Source organism: Lissotriton helveticus, chromosome 3_1 (genome assembly GCF_964261635.1).
Source record: "Lissotriton helveticus chromosome 3_1, aLisHel1.1, whole genome shotgun sequence".
In the NCBI taxonomy this organism is placed as follows: Eukaryota; Metazoa; Chordata; class Amphibia; order Caudata; family Salamandridae; genus Lissotriton; species Lissotriton helveticus.
In genome coordinates this window covers 1,309,672,363-1,309,686,403 of record NC_136061.1, presented here as the reverse complement: position 1 = coordinate 1,309,686,403, position 14,041 = coordinate 1,309,672,363, and the positions used below count along the sequence as shown (strand labels likewise).

General features: G+C 42.6%; 1 long non-coding RNA gene across 1 annotated transcript in view; it reads left to right on the top strand.

Annotated features, from left to right (window-relative positions):
• The window catches only part of LOC144824956 (uncharacterized), a 43,629-nt gene extending 31,189 nt beyond the window's left edge, over positions 1–12,440 (top strand). Inside the window, exon 4 of the long non-coding RNA XR_013609205.1 lies at positions 12,363–12,440. This is a non-coding gene — a long non-coding RNA (uncharacterized LOC144824956). The remainder of the gene's footprint in view (positions 1–12,362) is intronic.
• Positions 12,441–14,041: the final 1,601 nt, after the last annotated feature.

Here is a 14,041-nt window from a genome sequence, read left to right as displayed (position 1 = left end):
TAGAGAGAAGTGCCAAAGGTAAAGCGTCAGGCCAAGCGAGACCAGTGCTAGCCTGAATCTTAGCTAATTTGAGCTTGAGAGTGCCATTATAGCACTCTACCAAACCCGCTGACTGAGGATGGTTTGCCGCATGAAACTTCTGTCTAATACCAAGAACCGCACACACCTTCTGCATTATCTGACTCACAAATTCGCTTCCATTGTCACTCCAGACAATGCGCGGCAAACCAAACCTCGGGAAAAATTATTTCAAAAGGACTTTGGCAGTGGACAAGGCAGTATTATCCTTTAGGGGGTAAGCCTCTATCCATCTGGAAAAGGCACAAACCACCACAAGGACATACTTGAGGTTGTTGGAACGTTCCATATGGATGTAGTCAATTTGTAAAGCCTCAAAAGGATACGTAGGGGGAGAAAAATGACCTGCCGGAGTTGGTGTTCCCTTTCCCGGATTGTGCATTAAACAAACAATGCAATGCTTCACTACATTTTCCGCACATTTAGGAATACCTTCATTCTGCCATACTGGAGCCAGAACCTTACATATTCCTTTCACGCTAATACGAGCTGGACCATGTGCCATAGTAACTACAGGTAGTACATAGGCATCTGGTAACAGCCATCTTTGGTGCTCCGACAATTCCGTCCAACATCCTGTCTCATCCAACATTCCCGTACGTTCTTTCCACGTACTCAATTCCTTCTTAGTCGCTTCTGCTTGAATCATTTTCACACTTTCCACTGTGTCTTCACACATACCTCCTTCTCTAACCCAATTCGCGGGACCCGCAACATACATATGGCTCTTAACGCTCCTCGCTGTTTCCTTCGCTACTTCATCAGCAAATTCATTCCCTCGACCTATATCATCAGTAATCTTCGTATGCGCACTACACTTTATAATTGCTATTTGGGTAGGCAAAGTAAGTGATTCAAGAAGATCAGTAACCAACTGACCATGCTGTATTTTGGTCCCATGGGAAGTAAAGAATCCTCTTTCCTTCCACAAACGACCAAAACTATGAGCCACGCCAAAGGCGTATTGGCTATCGGTGTAAATAGTCACTCTTTTTCCCTTTGCTAACACACACGCTCTTGTCAGCGCAATCAACTCGGCTGCTTGTGCTGAGTTGTGTGTGATACGTGCAGTTTCTACTATTGTATGCAAAGTAGTAACAGCATAGGCTGCAGTCGTATCACCATTAGGAAGCTTAAAACACGAACCATCTACCCATAGGATCCCATCCGGATCCACAAGTGGCGTATCTTTCAGATCTATTCTGCCTTTAGTTTCCTCCTCTGTTTGAAGAAAACAATCATGCTGACCTTGTGTACCCTCCTCATCTGGAGTAGGTAACAGCTTTGCTGGATTCAAGACATTACATCGTTTGATGTGTATATGGCTTGCTAAAAGCGTCAGCTCATACCCAGACAAACGAGCACTCGTCAAATGTTGCGTTTTCGTTCTGTTCAAAAGGGTATCTACTGCATGAGGTACCATAACCACAAGAGTGTGATCTAATACCAACCCAGCAGATTGACGAATGGAGATCGCCGCTGTTGCTGTTGCTCTGAGACAACTAGGCAATGCCTTGGCTACTGGATCCAAAGTAGCCGAAAAATAGGCACATGGCCTTTGTTTGTCTCCGAATTCTTATGTTCAGACAGACAATGCACAACCTTCTCGTTCATGCACGTAGAGTGTAAAAGGCTTACTATAGTCTGGAGTACCCAACACAGGAGCTGAACACAAAGCAGTACGTAAATCAGAAAAACTCTTCTGACATTCGTCAGTCCAAAGAAGAGTTTGGGGTGTATCTTTCAAAGTAAGTGCCAACAAAGGTTTGGCTAGTAGAGAGAAATTTGGAATCCACTGCCGACAATAGGAGGTAATACCCAAAAAGGCACGCACTTCCTTTTGCGTGGATGTCACAGACATTCGTGAAATTGCATGAATACGTTCTGGGGTCAATCGCCTTCCCTCCTTCGACAAGAGATGACCTAGATAGGTAACCTCTTGTCGGCAATACTGCAACTTAGAGTGAGATACCTTATGATTGAGGTCGGACAAGTGGCGCTAAAGAAAAATAGTCGCATCTTTACAGACATCTTCAGAGTCCGCAGCCACTAATAAATCATCCACGTACTGAATTAAAGTAGCACCGGAAGGTAAAGAGAGGAAATCCAATTGTGATTTCAAGGCTTGACTATAAATGGAGGGACTCTCACAGTAGCCTTGAGGAGCACGTTTAAATCTAAAGCTTTGGCCTCCGAGACAGAAGCCAAAAAGATCTCTACTTTCCTCAGCAATGGGTATACTAAAGAAAGCATTTTTAAGATCGATAACTGAAAACCAAGCAGCCGAAGCAGGTACCATTGTGAGCAAAGCAGTAATGTCCGGAACAACAGGAAACTGAGGGACAACAATTTTGTTAACCTCTCGAAGATCAATCACAAAACGATACACAGGTGGCATGGAAGGATCGGTACGTTTAAGAACAGGCAACACAGGACTGTTGCAAACATTTCCTCTAGTTTCTTAAATGACATCTTTCTGAACTACATCATGCACAATCGCCAATAGAGCTCTTTCACCATCGCTAGAGATCTTGTATTGAGGAATGCGTGGCAACTGAACATTTGGCTTGACAGTAATCACGTAAGGTGGTATTCTGAGCAAACCAACGTCATTCGGACCCGTAGCCCAAAGCGTAGCAGTAAGTGACCGCAATTCAAGTGGCAGTTGGTCTTTGGACAAATACATAGGAGAAATTAATTTATCTCCCAACGTGAGATGTACACCAGATGGGCAGCAATACAACGTTGCATGAAGACGTTTCAATAAATCCAAGCCTAACAAATTCTTACCACAACCAGTCGTTAAAATGAGCAGGGCTTCCAAATCGTAAGGACCAATAGAAATGGGTAAGGGACATGAAACAGGGTTGCTAACTGGGGCGCCAGATAATCCTACAGAATCATTCGTTAAGCCAGACAAAGGTTCCCCAGGCAGTTTGGAGTGAATAATAGAACTCCTCATGGCACCAGTATCCAAAAGAAACGGTTCTGAAACACCTAATGCAACAACGTTAAAATAAGGCCCATCCTGATCCACTGGAACTGATACCACTCCCTTGCTTTGTCTATGGCTGTCCTAGCTAGTGGAAAAGTCAGAATTGTCTGTTTCAATACAATAATCGTCATTGTAATACTGTGCAGACTGTGAACTCTGCTGATCAAAATAATTCATAGTATTCTGTGGGGGTAAGGAAGGCTGTCCTTGAGACGGTACACCTCGACCTCTACCCCTAGGTGCTGACTGAAAACCACCACGACCTCGCTGCACTGTTAATCCACTATTACGTTGTAATAAAACCGGACAACTGTTCTTAAAATGACCTTCCTCTTTACAAAAGGCACACTGATTAGGACCCTACAAAGCTCGTGGAATAAATGATGTAGGTTTCTGTAACAATTTCTGAAACTGTGGAGGCTGTTGTAATTGATTCTGAGCAGAACGAGGGGGATAAGCCTGCTGCAAAAGAACCTTCGTTTTCAATTCTTTAGTCTTTTTCTCCGCTTTTTCTTTTTCTTCCTTATCCCTATTCTCATAATATTGAGCAGTGGCTAATATCTGAGCAGATGAAGAAATGGCCCACTAACTCTCAGAATCTTTTAATTTATGTGATAGTTCAGGAAGTAAATTAAATACAAATTTATCCACAAATAATCGCTGTCCACCCTCCGTACTCAAATCCTGACCACTATGGTCGATGACTGTCTCTTCAAAACGGGTAAAGAAATCAGAGACACTCTCATCTTTCTTCTGTTTACACGCAGATAACTTATCCCAATTAACTCGGAGGGCAGGCATCATCGTCTTCATTAATGTTATTATTCTACCTGGCAATTCAGTGATCAAAGCATCGGGCTTAGCACCACCCACTTGCAGTGCATCCGCAGCAGTTAAAGCAGCCCAATCACCACCCAAAGCTTGAGCATGATCTTCCTTACGAATTCGAGCCCATATTGCTGGGGGAACTACATTACCCATCAGTAAATCAATGTCCGCCAAATTCATAATGCACGCATTAACAGTCTGGGACAACTCTTTATAATACCCAGCAGGATTCTTGCGAGGGTCCGGTAAAGACTGTTTGAGCGCTAGAACTTCAGATCTTTTCCAAGGGTCATGTACCCATATACGCTGGAAATGAGCAGGGACAGGTGGATTAGCATTCTGATCCCCTTCCCTCCATATCGGGGGTACTTCTCGCATAGGATAATGTTTCACTTTACGCCTTACCAAAGGATCCGGTTCAAGAGAAGCCTGAGAGAAAAAGGAAGATCTAAAATTAATAAGTGTCCGAACAGCATCTTCGACATCGGGACCCACAATAAGACCTTTATCGAAGGTAGCTTGTATGTCAGATAAACCCTGAGGAGGTGAATCCAAATCCATGTCACCCCATCCTTTAATCAGGGTATTACACATTACATTAAAAACGCATCTCTACGTGGGCGCATTCCACTGAAGGAAAGTATCCAAAATATCATGAACAGTGTACAGTGGACCACTCATGATCCAATTACGAGCAAGAAGATCTAACCTAGTTCGTTCATCAGTATCTGGAATTTGACTACGAGATTGTCTTCTGGACGAAACAGGAGTCAAATTAAGAGCACCGAAGAAAGGTGACAAAAGACCGTCATCGACGAGCTGTAGGAGAATCAGACAATAGAACTGGAGGCATCGTATTAAGCAAAACAGGAGAAGAACTGTCGATAGTAAAAGGAACTGGCGGTGAAGGAGACGAAGGTACAGAAGTCGGTGGCAAAGGAGGTGGGCCTGAATTACTGGAAGAGGCAATTGTGGAAGAACTGAAATAACTGGTTGAACAATAGGTTGTTGGACGATAGGTTGTAATGGAGGTGCATTAGCACCTGGTACATGAGGTGGGGGTGATCGCAACAGCTGAGACATGAAAAGATCTTCATCAAGATCTTTATTCTTTGTGGGAGTGGTCAAAACTGGATAACATCTATCTATCGCCATACGATGCTGCCGCTCCGAGACATCGATCATTTGATCGATTTCATCAGTTTTGAACTGTTGCGCAGCCTGTAAGATCGTCATATCCTGTGCTTTCTTATCTTTTTTTGCTTGTTTAATTTCTTTCTGTTTGGCTTCCTTACCCAGAGGCGGAAAGAGTCAAACATTGCCGGCCGGGCTTTTCTTTTAAACAAAATCAATTCTAAATTGTCTAATATATCAGGCTCAAAGCTACCATTTTGTGGCCACTGCAGAACACCAGCGTTCTTTGTATACCGAATCCATGTATCATTAAAAACAATGGGACCAAGACCATGTTTGGAGTAGAGCTCATAAGTGGGAGTTCCAACCGGAGGAATTGGACAAGAGTCCTCGAGCTGGGAATCCCTAGTACAACCAAAACAACAAAATTTACTAAATTTACTAAGTCCAGGCATTTCGTAACGAACTGGACTATTTCTCAGACTTCAAGGGGTTTAAGACAACTATTACAGCACAAACGTACTTACCCCTCGGCTTCGATAAGTGCACTAATCGAATAACAAAGAATAAAAAAAACAAAGAGTGGGCGCTACCCACGTATACTTAACTAAGTATTTTCTCACGCCGACAGGTGTTCGTCTAACATCTCGCGATACCAATCATCACCAAGGGCCAAGGCAGGGCGACAGTCAGGGCAGCAGTCGTCAGCAGCCGTCGAAAAGGATTAGCCGCGCTGGAAAAGACCTTCGGTCCACTTCGACATACAGGGGTCGCTCACGTGGTTCGTGAATCCTCCAGAATTTTCTTGCGAAGCTCCTCACGATCTTCGGGCTGAACCGCTACCACTGAAGTCGCCCCACGTATGGGACGCCAATTGGAGAACCGGGCCTTATGGGCCTAGCGGCGCAGGGCACGCCTGAGATCTGCGGGTTCACCTGCCTTATCAGATAGAGACACGAGACACTCTGTTCGGGGTAGAAAATCAGGTTTATTAGCTGCAGCTAAGCACAGTTATCCAAGAAGTACAGAAGTATATTCTTAGGAGACTGCCACTTAACTCCGTGGCTCACAATCTATTATAGTATACATGTTCACAATGCCCACTCCCAAAACATACAACATTGACGAATAGGAATAGTTTGAAAACAAATTATCGAGTGTCAAAACACGCCCTCCTTTCAGACCCCGTGTGCTCTCCTCCCCTCAAGTTAATCAACACTAGTGCCCGTAATCTAATTTGCAGGTGGTAGAACATGTTTGAATGCTTCAAAGGATAGTTTATGTAACAAGAGAATACACGAAGAGAATAGTGAAGGTCAGCCAAATAGAATATAGTCGGAAAGAATGGTGGGACCCAAACAGTGGAGTTAGACAAGGATTAATCAGTCTAGACGTGGATTTAACTAACTCGGCCAGACACTGACATCGGTTTCTCAGACAAGGACAAGAAGGTTATTTTTTAACAGGAGAGGCAAGCAGCTGAAAAGGCAATACACTATGTTCGACGTGTCGCCTGGGTGAGGGCAACACAAAATGGCGGCTGACACAAAATGGCGGCTGACTACGAAGCAAAGTCGAAAATCACGGAACCTCACACCCATATTCTATCCTAGAGACAACCAGTGATTGCACAGCTAGTTTCAAGTCTGTCTCCGTTAAAAAGGATTTCATCTTCCTCAGACAGTTCAAGTGGAAACGGGCGTTTTTTGCCATAGATTTAATGTGTGTTTTCATATCAAGGTTCTCATCCAGTGTGATTCCGAGAGATTTTGCCGAGTCAACTAGAGTTGGGATGCAATTTAATGCTGTAATCATTTTGGACCATTCTTTCACTAAGGAATGATTTTTTTTTTTGGTGTGATGAGTAAGAATTCTGTTTTGTTAGCGTTGAGCTTGAGATGATTGTTAGTTAACCATTTTAGCGATATTTTGAGGGTGTCATTCATTGTGGTTATGTCTTCCAGGCTAGCAATCTTGATGTAAAGTTGCGTGTCATCTGCATACATTTGGTAGGATATTTTTGAATTCCGCAGAATTTCTGTGAGAGGTTCGATGTATAAGTTAAACAGTGAAGGAGATAAGGTGGATCCTTGTGGTACTCCGAGTGTGTTAGGGCATGATGGCGATAGTGCTTGGTTTACTAGGAATCTCTGAGTTCTGTTCTTTAAAAATTATTCGATCCATTTCAGTACCGTGCCAGAAATTCCCATCCTGTCGTGACGTCTGTTCAGTAATTTTTCTTGGTTAACTGTGTCAAATGCTGCTGACAAGGATAGGAGGATGAGTAGACTTGATTGCGATCTAGAGCTTGAAGAGCATCATCGACAATGTGTAGGATTGCTGTTTCCGTGCTATGATTTGCTCTGAATCCCGATTGACAGTCATCTAGCAATGAGAAGTTGTCGATATGTTTACTCAACTGATTCTGTACACATTTCTCTATGAGTTTAGCAAGAAAAGGGATATTGGTCACTGGCGATAGTTGTTTGGATCTGTTGGGTCCACTATGGGTTTTTTGATGATCGGGACTACTTGTCCGGTCTTCAGGCTTTCTGGCAGGCACCCCTGTGTGAGTGAGGCCTTTACGATATCTGTCCATATTGGAATCATAGTATGATTGATTTCTTTCAGGCATTTCGATGGTAGTGGGTCGTTATAATGGTTGTTGGGTTTCGTGGTCGCAAGTGTTTTAGCAATTTCCTTATGGTCTAATGATTTGAAAGTGTTCCAGTGTGCTTTGTTTTTAGTCGACTTGTTTGCATAATTCGGGTCAGATAGTGCTGGAGGCGTGTTGTCTTTAATGTTATCTGCGGCGGTCCTAAGTTCTTCTTCCAACTTATTGGCTTTGTTAATGAAGAAGGTAGAAAATTAATCGCAGCTTAGTTGTGTTTTAGTGACCTCTTGGACAGATTTTGCCAGCCTGTTGGATTGTTGTTTTATGATTTCGAATAATTTACGTGGTCTGTTTTTGGCGTTATCCAATTCTGATCTGATCAATTCCTTTTTTGTGTTGATGATCTTCTTGTTATATTAATTTCTGATTTTTCTAAGTGATTTCAGTGTAGGGGAGGAAGGGTGTTGTCTCCATTTTCTTTCTGCTCTTCTCAAATTACGTCTTTCTTCATTCAATATTCCATTGAACCATGGATTTTTATTCTTTTACGTAACTTTTTAATTTGAGTGGTATGGTGGCATTGACTATTTCCGTTACTGTGGTGTTGTAATGGTTCGTTAGATCGTTCACATCTTTCAAGTTTTCAGGTGGGTTTAAGTCTCTCTTGCAACTTTCAGCTAGCAGATCCAAATTTGAGTCCCTGGTATCTCTAATCTATCTTTTCATTTTGGTAGTTTGAGTCGTTTTTATTTTCTCCCGTGAAGGTATTCGGAAGGTTATAGCGTGGTGATCTGACCAGTCGCACTGTTCAATGGAGAGGATTGCGATATCCTTGGTCTTCGAGATAATCCAGTCCAGTGTAGCTCCTTTTGAGTGAGTAGGTTGAAGACATGCTCGGGATAGTTTTAGATCATTTAAAAATTCTTTAAAGGCGTTGACCTGTTTTTCGTTGTTGTTGTTCCAACGAAGATTGAAATCACCTAAGAATATATTATTAATGTCGGAGTTGGTGTTAGCAGTGATGATCTCCATCAGTTGGTCAATGAAGTTCATATTGTTTCCTGGTGGGTGATATAGGGCATGTAGATTGCAGATCTGTTTGTTTGCCGCTCTTATGTTGAGCCCTAGGTATTCACATGATTCAAGGGGGTCGGATTGAAATTGGCCAACTTCTAGAGTCGATCTATGGATACAGGCATTACCTCCTCCTGTCTTTATCTGCCTGTCTAGTCTTAATATGTTATAGTGCGGTGGTACCAGAAGGTCCAGGACTGGCGATGAGGATTCAGATAACCAGGTTTCAGTCAGGATTGTTATGTCTATTTCTTGTTTTATGATGATGTCTGCTATGTCCGAAGCATGTTTCGTAACAGATCGACAGTTGAGTAACAGACATTTTAGAGATTTCTCCGTTCTGGTTGAGGTCATGTTTAACGGTTCCATGTTTATTTGGATTTGTTGTAGGTTGTTGAGGTTTAATTTCCTTTCCTTCCTTGTGGATGTTCTGTTTGTGTCTATCGCTACTCTTTTGATTTCCTGTGCTCTCATTGGGTCTGATGAGTCATATTCCTGGAGTAGTGCTGTTATGTCTTCTTCGATTAGATTATTTTGGTTCCTATCTGGTCTGTTTTGTCTGTCTGTCAAAGGTAGAGATCTCATGTTGTTTATCCCTATGGATGTATTTACGAGCTCTCTGATGAGTTTTACTTCATTCTGCGTATTCTTTTTGATATCATAAAGTTTTTCTATCCCTATCATGGAATTTTGTATATCCTTTGCTAAATTGCTGATTTATGTTTGGGTCTCACGGATATTTCTCATGACCTTGGGTGCCATAGTGTGAATAATCTTTCATAAGTTCCCATTTTCACTATTTCTGTTCCTGAGTTTCCGTTTAGAGCACTGTATCATTGGGTTTTTAATATTTCCCTTCGGTCTATTATTATCTCCCTCATTGGTTTCTGGGTTAGTCGTTCTATCAAGCTTTGTTGAGCCACAGTTATAACTGTTATTATATATGATTTGTGTTACCATTCACCGTCATATACGGCCTAGCTGTACAAAATTATATAAACAATTTCAATTGCATATGTGACTGCAGAAATGAACAACAGCATTAGTCTAGGCCTTCAATTAAGGGCGTCAACGTTTCGATCCGACTTAAGGCACCGGGGAGGTTAGTAGCCTCGGCCGTGCGAATCTTCTTCAGGACTGGGGAGGATGGGGCAACCTGAAAGGGTGGCTGAGTCACCTGATAATGATAAAAGAGGGAGGGTCAGGTCTGTGGTTGTATACCATGGTGAGCATCAAAATTACATCATGGGTAGAGGGTTAAAAGGCTTACCCTCCGTGTGTGAGGAGCCACAATCAATGTTCGTCCAGTTAATTAGAGTTTAAATCATCGTGTGTGGCATCAAGGATGGTATGCCACTAGTAAAGGGAAGGAAGGAAAACTGCCCTCTACCTCTACCTACCTTTAGGATACAATGCAGACCATCAAACTTGTTGATGGCCATCTCCACGATCCTGAATCTGACATACTTGCAACTATGGACATCGCTGCTCTTTACACCAATATACCACAAGCAGCTGCACTACAGTGCATGACTACAGTCCTTAATCGCAGACCGGCGCCCCATAAAGTCCCGACGGATTTTATCATTGGCCTACTGACTATAGCCATGACTAGAAACTTTTTCTTTTTCTTTTTCCAAGGCAAGTACTATGAACAAACTAAGGGTGTGGCCATGGGGGCAAGTTTTGCCCCAAATCTGGCCATCATGTTCATGCATGAGTATGAACAAGAGTTCATTCTGAGCTAATGTAATCCCTTCCAGAGTTGCATAAAACTATGGCGTCGTTATATCGATGATGTCCTGATACTCTGGCAGGGATCCACGGACACACTCAAACGTTTTCACACCTGGCTAAACTCCCGTTCAACGGACATACAGTTCACACTAGAATATGATAACAAATCCATACATTTTTGGGATATTGTGATCAAGGAAGAATCTGGCATCCTCATCACTCGTCTGTATAGAAAGAGTAGCGAGCGTAATACCGTACTCAGGTACACAAGTCATCACCCCCGTAACCTCAGGGATAATTTACCCTTTGGTCAATTCCTGAGGTTACGGAGGAATTGCTAGAAAAAAGAGGATTATTTCAACGAATCAGCTGGTCTCCTATCTAGACTCCTGGAACAAGGGTATCCCATAAGACTTTTGAAAAAAGCTCGTAAGAGAGCCTGGCACAACCACCAGGAGTTCCTACTTGTCCCCAGAACCAAGACCAACAATGAGGAACGTTTGGTTTGTGTGACCACGTTTAACACCAAAAGCAACACTATCAAAAAAGCCATTAACAAACACTGGCATTTGGTCACAGAAGAACTAGGTAACATGCCTCCGCCCCTCCACGCTTTTAGAAAGGGGAAGAATGTGAGGGACTATGTTGTAAAATCCTTACTATCCCCACCTTGTACTCCAGCACAAGGTATACTTTGGGGACTACCACTAATAAAGGGCCACCACAAATGCGGGACATGTAAAGCCTGCAAAATGACTAAGGACGTGATGGAATTTTCCTATAATGGACATACTTATGAGCTCAAAGACTTAAGCAATTGCAACTCATCGGGGGGTAATCTAAGCCATCCAGTGCCCCTGTGATTTCATGTATGTAGGACAAACCACGCAAAAAATAAGTGCAGCATGCTACAACACTGCAGCCGTATAAGATGTGGAACACAGGGTGCCCCATTGGTTGAACATTTCTTGAGTTTTGAGCACACACCAGACAGCCTCAAGTGGTGGGTCATAGAAAAAGTCAAACCCAACCCCAGAGGGGGAGATTTCGCTAGTGTTTTGAATAAATGGGAGTGTAGGTGGATCCATTCACTTGACACTGTGATACGGGGTTTGAAAGAATCTGAAGAGATAAACAGACAAGTATCTGCCATGACCATCTGGTTTCCACCGGGATAGATGCTCTTTCCCCTAATTTAGCCAAATGTTACCCACACCTATTCAGCACTACGTATTGTCTTGCAGACATACATGTAGCCCCATGTAATGTGTACACACATCTGGTCTATAACAGCCTTTTTTCATTGTATATACGGTGCATTATTTATGCCCTTTCCCGACATAGTGTTGTCAATATGTACCTCCGTCCTTAAATTAAATTTTGTATGCTTATGCTTCCCCAACGTAACCTTGCAGAATGGCTATGTTTTAAATGTTTATATTCAACTACTTGCGTTTTACTGTATATACCATGCAACCACACGGTATAATACCGTGATTTGATAAAATTGTTTAAATTTGCATTTTTCATTGTATATAATATGCTCCTTACTTTGTATAGTATTGTGATTTGTTCATGATCTTCAAAATGTTATTAACTATTAAGCAAATAGTTTCTTGAATGCCGCACTCCCTTGGGAACCCTTTTCCTATTCCCCGGTTAGCCGGCGCTAGGCCCCCTGAGTCTTTTCACTCTGGCCTCTTGCGCACGTTCCTCTCTCGCGGCCCCGCTATTTAGTTGCCTTCCGGGCGGGGCCGCCTACACTTCATTCCTTGATGGACTCCACACGGCGGAGCTCGCTCGCCGTTACCAGGTACATAATCAATTTATGCCCCGTGAGGTTGTGATTTTCGCAAGCCCACCTTTTTGAAATTAACTCTATGCTCGCACTTTTGTTCATAGGCGGCCGATCAAATCACCGTGATCAAGACACCGACTACGACGGCGCTCGCCTTTCTTCAGGCTTCTTTTCCAAACGGAGGTATGTCCCCGTTTTCCTTAGCGTTCACGCTGTAATCCACTTTTACAGTTCGGTTCCGAATACTCAGGGCAGCTTTCCTTCCTTCCCTTTACAAGTGGCATACCATCCTTGATGCCCCACATGATGTTTTGAACTCTAATTAACTGGACGAACATTGATTGGGGCTCCTCACACACGGAGGGTAAGCCGTTTAAACCCTGTACCCACGATGTAATTTTGATGCTCATCATGGTATACAACCACAGACCTGACCCTCCCCCTTTCAGGTTGCCCCATCCTCCCCAGTCCTGAAGAAGATCCGCACGGCCGAGGCTGCTAACCTCCCCTGTGCCTTAAATCGGATTGAAACGTCGACGCCCTTAATTGAAGGCCTAGAGTAATGCTGTAGTCCCCCTTTTTAGTGCAAAAAACTGAATTCATTTCTGCAGTCACACATGCAATTGAAATTGTTTATATAATTTTGTACAGCTAGGCCACATATGACGGTGAATGGTAACCGTTCATATTGCTCCCCTGTTAAATAATACGCAATGTTCTCTCTTCTATGTCACAGAATCCTTCCCTTTTTTCTTCTATACTGAGCACCTCTCCTTCTACTAGCACGTTCCCCCTTGGAGCAACCTCACTTCACCTGTTACTCCGAAAAATATGTAAAAGAGCTTCTACCTGAATACAAGTATAATTAAATTTGCCTGGTGGATACAAATAAGTTTTTCTGTCGGTCTGTTGTTGTATGTAAGTCTGACCTTTTGAATAATTGATTTATACTTTGATCAGGAGCTTGCCCCGATTTTTGGCTTTAAGCACCCTGGTTGAATACATGAATGAAATTAACTCCGTGCTCTGACTAAAATTGCTGTTGTGAATTAGGTTCTAGGACCACTGTCTTATGTATCACGTAGTGCCCAGGTCCAAGACTAACCTTGGGAATACCCCATTTTTTGAAATAGTTTCTATTAGAGATAGTCTGGTTAGATCCAGTCTTGATGTAGAGCTTGCACAATAGGCATTAACATCAGGGAATATTTCTCTCTCTTTTCCCACATACCTATTTCCATCACAGGTAACTTCAACTGTAAAAGCGGATTTGCTGTATATGCGTTAATGTATAGCTGCAATTTAAGATACGTAGGCAGCACAGTGTTGCAAGTCAACAAACAAATGCATGCCATAAAAAGAAGGATCTAACCTTTCCAGTGGCAAGGCACAGTGCCGAAATAGATTAAAGTGATGTTACTCAAATGTTATATTATATGATAGACACAATACCTTACAACATCAGAGGAGGGGACAGGGTAACAGCCCTAATAGACTAGAAAGCATGTATATCTTAAATCTCGAATCAAAATCCCCAAATGGTTTAAATATGGAAGAAGGTTTACACATTTTTTTTATACTGGGGGACCTGTATCATAAGTTTGCGCCCTCTAGATATGGCTGTTGCTAGTGGTCAAGCTCTGACATAATTGTTAAAAATTACTAACAGAATAACAACAAGCCTAGATATCACTGTGAGTAGAAGGACTAAGGAGGGATTACAAGATACATTCACATTGACATGATAGGTTTTTAAGGTAGAGCACACTTAGGGGTTCAATTT